This window comes from Oncorhynchus masou, chromosome 30 (genome assembly GCF_036934945.1).
Source record: "Oncorhynchus masou masou isolate Uvic2021 chromosome 30, UVic_Omas_1.1, whole genome shotgun sequence".
Lineage (NCBI taxonomy): Eukaryota > Metazoa > Chordata > Actinopteri > Salmoniformes > Salmonidae > Oncorhynchus > Oncorhynchus masou.
This window is the reverse complement of record NC_088241.1, coordinates 50803962-50811244: the sequence shown is the minus strand read 5'-3', so window position 1 is coordinate 50811244 and position 7283 is coordinate 50803962. Positions and strand designations below refer to the sequence as shown.

The 7283-nt window shown below is 42.6% G+C and overlaps 1 protein-coding gene across 2 annotated transcripts in view; it reads right to left on the bottom strand.

Annotated features, from left to right (window-relative positions):
• sema5a (sema domain, seven thrombospondin repeats (type 1 and type 1-like), transmembrane domain (TM) and short cytoplasmic domain, (semaphorin) 5A) overlaps positions 1–1702 on the bottom strand; it is a 209735-nt gene extending 208033 nt beyond the window's left edge. The window contains exon 1 of one of the 2 annotated variants that reach the window (XM_064949247.1): positions 1236–1702. The gene's annotated coding sequence lies outside the window, so the exon portion shown is untranslated. Of the gene's footprint in view, positions 1–706; positions 774–1235 lie in introns of those variants that run through there. The other variant, XM_064949248.1, reaches the window with a different exon arrangement.
• Between the last annotated feature and the right edge of the window lie 5581 nt (positions 1703–7283).

Here is a 7283-nt window from a genome sequence, read left to right as displayed (position 1 = left end):
GTTGCAAGAATTGAATCCCCGAGCTGACAAGGTAAAAATCTGTCGTTCAGCCCCTGAACAAGGCAGTTAACCCACTGTTCTCCAGTAGGCTGTCATTGTAAATAAGAATTTGTTCTTAACTGACTTGCCTAGCTAAATAAAGGTAAAATAAAATATATATATATGTAATGGGCTGACAAGACAGAATCGGTGGTGTTGAATTAGAATGGATGGCAGTGTACTGTAGCCTACTGTTACTGAGGAGAGGAAAATTTTGCCCACACTGCAAGTGCCAATCCTGATGCATTCACAAGTCAAAAGAAGGGACATGGAAGAATTTAACACCCGCTGTATGTCATCAAAATCACTGTCAAGTAGTCAACAAAAATAAAGCGATATATATAAAATAAAGCGATATAACAAAAAAATGACTTAAATGTAATGTAAATGTACAACCTTACATCTATCCTTCTCTGTTCAATTTGTAAACACTATCCAACCTGGTAGCAATAGCTTATTAACAAAGTCAATCAGAATAATTGCCAAGATATCCAACCATATTTCACCCCAAAAGTAAGTGACTTAATCTGCATTCAATTAAAGCTGACTTACTTACTGTTGTTTTGTTTACATGTAATGGGACCAGGAGACAAACAGATATTATAAGAAGTAAATGCTTTCAGAGTTAAACGGACAATGTAAGTATAGAACAGGACAAGTAGCCTACCTCTGTAATTACACAGACCAAAATACAGTGTTTGCACAGCACGAGGAACGAACTATCACTACCCGTGGACATTTTGTTATTAAAATGAATGTGTAAAAGGCAATACATCTGCATAGCGCAGAGGCGAGAAATCTTATTAAGTGCGTGTAATAGGAGTGAATACTCACAGTGTTAGCACCGCCAAGCGGCACTAAAACCTTTCGATAACCATAGTAGTAAACTTCTACACCGGGCTATTCATATTAGTATGTGAATAATATCATACGGCCAACATTATTTTGATAATTATATGTATTATACGTATTTATTGTATCCTATGAAGTCGTAAATTATGCACAGCAATAGAAAAGAGAAGGTGGAAACGTTAAATATTTCACCAGTAATACAATTTACTCCAGAGATTACAGCATTCAGACTGCAAAACGGCAATTTAACCAGTTCAGCATGTCCAGTGAAAGGTCAGATTTGGAAAGAAGAAAACATCGGCATGGTAAAGCATTTCAAATGCCAATATGTGTAAACCACTCACCTAGTGAAGTCTCCAACTACTCCTATTCATCTAGCAGGAGAACAACTGCAAGTCTCAACCAGTCTGAAGAAGGTGAGTGTTGTGGCTCAGGGGGAAAAAATACGGTAAAGGTGGAGTAATCCCAGTTTGCGTTCTCCTATTTAAAACAAAATCCAGTAACTCCGGGTCAGTCTCTGACTACTGTGCAGTTTCTCAGATCTCTCTCTCCCCCCCCTCTCTCTTACTCTCACTCTCTCTCTCTCTCGGCCGTCTCTCTAGAGCCATATATTTCTGTCGCGGTGCCTCTTCGCAGCAGCACAGTGCACTGTTTGTAACTGGACACTACACCGCATTGCACTGCCGCGCTCCGCTTCACCTCACAGACAATAGCCTCGGCCACGAGACAAGGACGCAAGCCAAGTGACGCGAACTCTTAAAACTTTGTTAAAACTGTAGCAAGAAGGGAGATCAGACAGAGCATTGCAGAATGCGCGGTTATGTGAGTTGCTGCGTGCAATGCAAGCGCTCTGTGATAGCCATCGGGTTCGCAGGATTTAAAAAAAGGACTGAAGTAAGAGTGCGCCCCCCCTTGCCGCGTCCGTTCATTCACACACTGGATGAATTGGCCATGATTCTCGCATGATTCTGGAAGACGTGGCAGGCAGCGGCGCACAACTGTCCTGCAGGTAGATTTCGTACTGCAGACGGATACAATAGGGGAACATTGACCCATGAGATCCCAATGTTTTGGGGGGACTATGCAAAGTGCATTTTCCAGGAGGCACTTTTATGCATTCAGGTTTATGTTTGTTTCACATTAAAGGGCAATTCCACCACTTTTAAACCTCATTTTCATTATCTCCAACACAATTGTGTCTACATGTGAAAACAGCAAATATCTACGTTTTGTAGAAGAAAAATATAAAGTTAAAATATTCTACTGCCGGTTTTGACAATCACAATGTAAAAAATGTAGTAATACTATCTGTGATGTCACAGATTAGTATTTTTTGGAACTATTCCTCTTATCTATTTGACCACAGATCCTAGAAGTGTGCTGTTTTCACATAAGACACTGGTTTGTTGTTCCCAGATCGAGGGAGATTATCAGTGGTCTTGTATGTCTTCCATTTCCTAATAATTGCTCCCACAGTTGATTTCTTCAAACCAAGCTGCTTAACTATTGCAGATTCAGGCTTCCCAGCCTGGTGCAGGTCTACAATTTTGTTTCTGGTGTCCTTTGACAGCTCTTTGGTCTTGGCCATAGTGGAGTTTGGAGTGTGACTGTTTGAGGTTGTGGACAGGTGTCTTTTATACTGATAACAAGTTGCCATTAATACAGGTAACTTAAAGAAGACGTTACAGGTCTGTGAGAGCCAGAAATCTTGCTTGTTTGTAGGTGACCAAATACTTATTTTCCACCATAATTTGCAAATAAATTCATTAAAAATCCTACAATGTGATTTTCTGGATTTTTCCCCCTCATTTTGTCTGTCATAGTTGAAGTGTACCTATGATGAAAATTACAGGCCTCTCTCATCTTTTTAAGTGGGAGAACTTGCACAATTGGTGGCTGACTAAATACTTTTTTGCCCCACTGTACATGTACATGCCTTGAGTGTGACATCTTCAATTCAATACCGTCCTTGTAATGTTTATCCCCCCAGCCAAATGAACATGTGTCAAGCTATGCACACACACGGCCAATGCGAGTGACAGTCATCCTGTTTTTGACACTATGACAGAGAGGCGACGTCTGCTGCTTTGACAGATGCATTTATTCAAGTCAAACACAGACGGTCTCTTCATATTCTGGCCTGGGTGAATACAGATACAGTACGATAGGCTCTCTGTATCCACACATCTACATTCAAATCAGGGACATTTCATATAAAAATGCAAACCGCCCCCAATAGAGAATAAAGTAAATCTGAGATTTACATTTCAAGTAGTATTTCTCTCTCGCTCTCGCTCCAATTCAAAGGGCTTTATTGACATGGGAAATATATGTTTAAATTGCCAAAGAAAGTGAAATAGATTATAAACAAAAGTGAAATAAACAATACATTTTTTACAGGAAACATTAAAACGTTCAAAAGGAATAGAGACGTTTCAAATGTCATATTATGGCTATATACAGTGTTGTAACAATGTGAAAATAGTTAAAGTACAAAAGGGAAAATAAATAAACATAAATATGGGTTGTATTTACAATGGTGTTTGTTCTTCACTGGTTGCCCTTTTCTTGTGGCAACAGGTCACAAATCTTGCTCCCGTGATGGCACACTGTGATATTTCACCCAATAGATGTGGGAGTTTATCAAAATTGGACTTGTTTTTGAATTCTCTCTCTCTCACATAATGCCGACCAACCCAAAATGCCAGTAGTCAGAGAACGTTAACATATTTACAGGGCTGAGAAAAGGCAGCCCTACAAGATGTATGATGCGTTTGTGCCTCGATGCCAGGGAAGGACAAAGAGCAGACAGGACACATGGGGGATAACAACCACTGATTGATCCTACAAATGCCACTGTGACATCTAGTTGTACACATTACTCACTAGCTGTCAAAGTGTTTCGAAGAACATCTTATTTACTCAACATCTGCACTCTAACGTAGAACGTACAATGACTTAAATGTATATTTCACCTTGCACAAGGTTTAAAGAATATGGAGGTACAGTAGAAACTCACTACATTCACCCCCAATGTGTAGCATATCACCTACTGTTTGATTCTGCCTCAATCTAGATCTAGCCTAAACTCCATCAAATACCCTCTCCAGCCGGAGAACTCCCAAAAACCCTCTCCAACCGGAGAACTTCCAAAAACCCTCTCCAGCCTGAGAACTCCCAAAAACCCTCTCCAGCCGGAGAACTCCCAAAAACCCTCTCCAGCCTGAGAACTTCCAAAAACCCTCTCCAGCCTGAGAACTCCCAAAAACCCTCTCCAGCCTGAGAACTCCCAAAAACCCTCTCCAGCCAGAGAACTCCCAAAAACCCTCTCCAGCCTGAGAACTCCCAAAACCCTCTCCAGCCTGAGAACTCCCAAAAACCCTCTCCAGCCAGAGAACTCCCCAAAACCCTCTCCAGCCTGAGAACTTCCAAAAACCCTCTCCAGCCTGAGAACTCCCAAAAACCCTCTCCAGCCTGAGAACTTCCAAAAACCCTCTCCAGCCTGAGAACTCCCAAAAACCCTCTCCAGCCTGAGAACTCCCAAAAACCCTCTCCAGCCTGAGAACTCCCAAAACCCTCTCCAGCCTGAGAACTTCCAAAAACCCTCTCCAGCCTGAGAACTCCCAAAAACCCTCTCCAGCCTGAGAACTCCCAAAAACCCTCTCCAGCCTGAGAACTCCCAAAAACCCTCTCCAGCCTGAGAACTTCCAACAACCCTCTCCAGCCTGAGAACTCCCAAAAACCCTCTCCAGCCAGAGAACTCCCCAAAACCCTCTCCAGCCTGAGAACTCCCCAAAACCCTCTCCAGCCTGAGAACTCCCAAAAACCCTCTCCAGCCAGAGAACTCCCCAAAACCCTCTCCAGCCTGAGAACTCCCCAAAACCCTCTCCAGCCTGAGAACTCCCAAAACCCCTTCTGAAAGGGTTCTTTACCTCGGCTTTAAGTGAGATTCTTTAACCAGACAATGGTGGGTCTTAACTGAGTTCCCAGATAAATGGGCCTGCTGATGGATGGCTGTTAGTGCATCAGGGCATGGAAGGGGGATGGAGAGGGGAGCATTCACACACACACACACACACACACACACACACACACACACACACACACACACACACACACACACACACACACACACACACACACACACACACACACACACACACACACACACACACACACACACACACACACACACACACATATTCTAGTGTCCCCCAGTCCTCTCTGGTGTGTGCTGTGTGTGTGTGCACGCGTGTGTGTGTCTCCTTAAACAGTACACATATTCACTGGGTGCCAGTCAGTCTAATGAACTGGAGTTGCCAAGCAACACACCAAATATCTAGGCTAGGCATGAGTCCCCTTCCTCTCTTCTATCCCGCTCTCCATCCATCCCTTCCTCCATCCCTTCACCTGGCCCAACTGTGTTTACTGTTGAAAAGGTGTGTGTGTGTGTGTGGAAGGAGCACATGTTTGTGAGCTTTACCTCTGCCTACCCAACCTCTATATAACTCCCAAATCGCTCTCCAGCAACAAACAGTCCATCTGTCAAACAGCTACTGTTACCCAGCCACTGGTCCGCTCAGGACTGGACGGACTCTGGGAAACCTAAAAAACAACAAGCGCACACACACACACACACACACGCACGCACGCACGCACGCACGCACACACACACACACACACACACACACACACACACACACACACACACACACACACACACACACACACACACACACACACACACACACACACACACACACACACACACACACACCAAGTGTACAGCAGCTGCAACAATGACTCAATCACCTGAAAAAAAAAAGTCTTGGGAGATCGGGTGTATGCATACATTTAATGTTTGGATACACCTACTCATTCAAGGGGTTTTCTTTATTTTTACTAGTTTCTACATTGTATAATAATAGTGAAGATATCAAAATTATGAAATAACACATATGGAATCATGTCGTAATCAAACAAGTGTTAAACGAATCAAAATATATTTTAGATTGTAGATTCTTCAAAGTAGCCACCCTTTGCCTTGATGACAGCTTTGCACACTCTTGGCATTCTCTCAACCAGCTTAAACTAGAATGCTTTTCCAACAGTCTTGAAGGAGTTCTCACATATGCTGAGCACTTGTTGGCTGCTTTTCCTTCACTCTGCGGTCCAAACCATCTCAATGGGTTGAGGTCGGGTGATTGTGAAGGCCAGGTCATCTGATACAGCACTCCATCACTCTCCTTCTTGGTCAAATAGCCCTTACCCAACCTGGAGGTATGTTGGGTCATTGTCGTGTTCAAAACCAAATGATAGTCCCACTAAGCACAAACCAGTTGGGATGGAGTATTGCTGCAGAATGCTGTGGAAGGCATGCTGGTTAAGTGTGCCTTGAATTCTAAATCAATCACAGACAGTGTCCCCAGCAAAGCACCTCCACACCATCACACCTCCTCCTCCATGCTTCATAGTGGGAACCACATATGCAGAGATCATCCTTTCACCTATTCTGCATCTCACAAAGTCACAGCGGTTTGAACCAAAAGTCTCAAATTTGGACTCATTAGACCAAGGGTCAGATTTCCACAGGTCAAATGTCCATTGCTCATGTTTCTTGGCCCAAGCAAGTCACTTCTTCTTATTGGTATCCTTTCCTTGTGTTTTCTATGCAGAAATTTGAGATGCAATCTGATGTGCAGTTAACTCTAATGAACCTATCCTATGCAGCAGAGGTAACTCTGGGTCTTCCTTTCCTGTGTCGGTCCTCATGAGAGCCAGTTTCATCATAGTGTTTGAAGGTTTTTGCGACTGCACTTAAAGAAACTTTCAAAGTTCTTGAAATTTTCTGAATTGACCGACCTTCATGTCTTATAATAATGATGGATTGTCATTTCTCTTTACTTATTTGAGCTGTTCTTGCCATAATATGGACTTGGTATTTTATCAAATAGGGCTATCTTTTGTATACCACCCCTACCTTGTCACAACACAACTCTTTGGCTCAAATGCATTACGAAGGAAAGAAATTCCACAAATTAACTTTTAACAAGGCACACCTATTAATTGACATGCATTCCAGGTGACTACCTCATGAACTGGTTGAGAGAATGCCAAGAGTGTGCAAAGCTTTCTTCAAGGCAAAGGGTGGCTACTTTGAAGAATCTAATATATAAAATACATTTTGATTTGTTTAACATGTTTTTGGTTACTACATGATTCCATATGTGTGATTTCCTAGTTGTGATGTCTTCACTATTATTCTTCAATGTAGAAAATAGTAAAAATATAGAAAAACCCAAACTTTTGACTGGTACTGTGTATATGGACCGTGGGTCAGATTGGATTGGGAAAAAAAGGTGATGGAGAGGGTGTGAGGATTGGGTAATGGA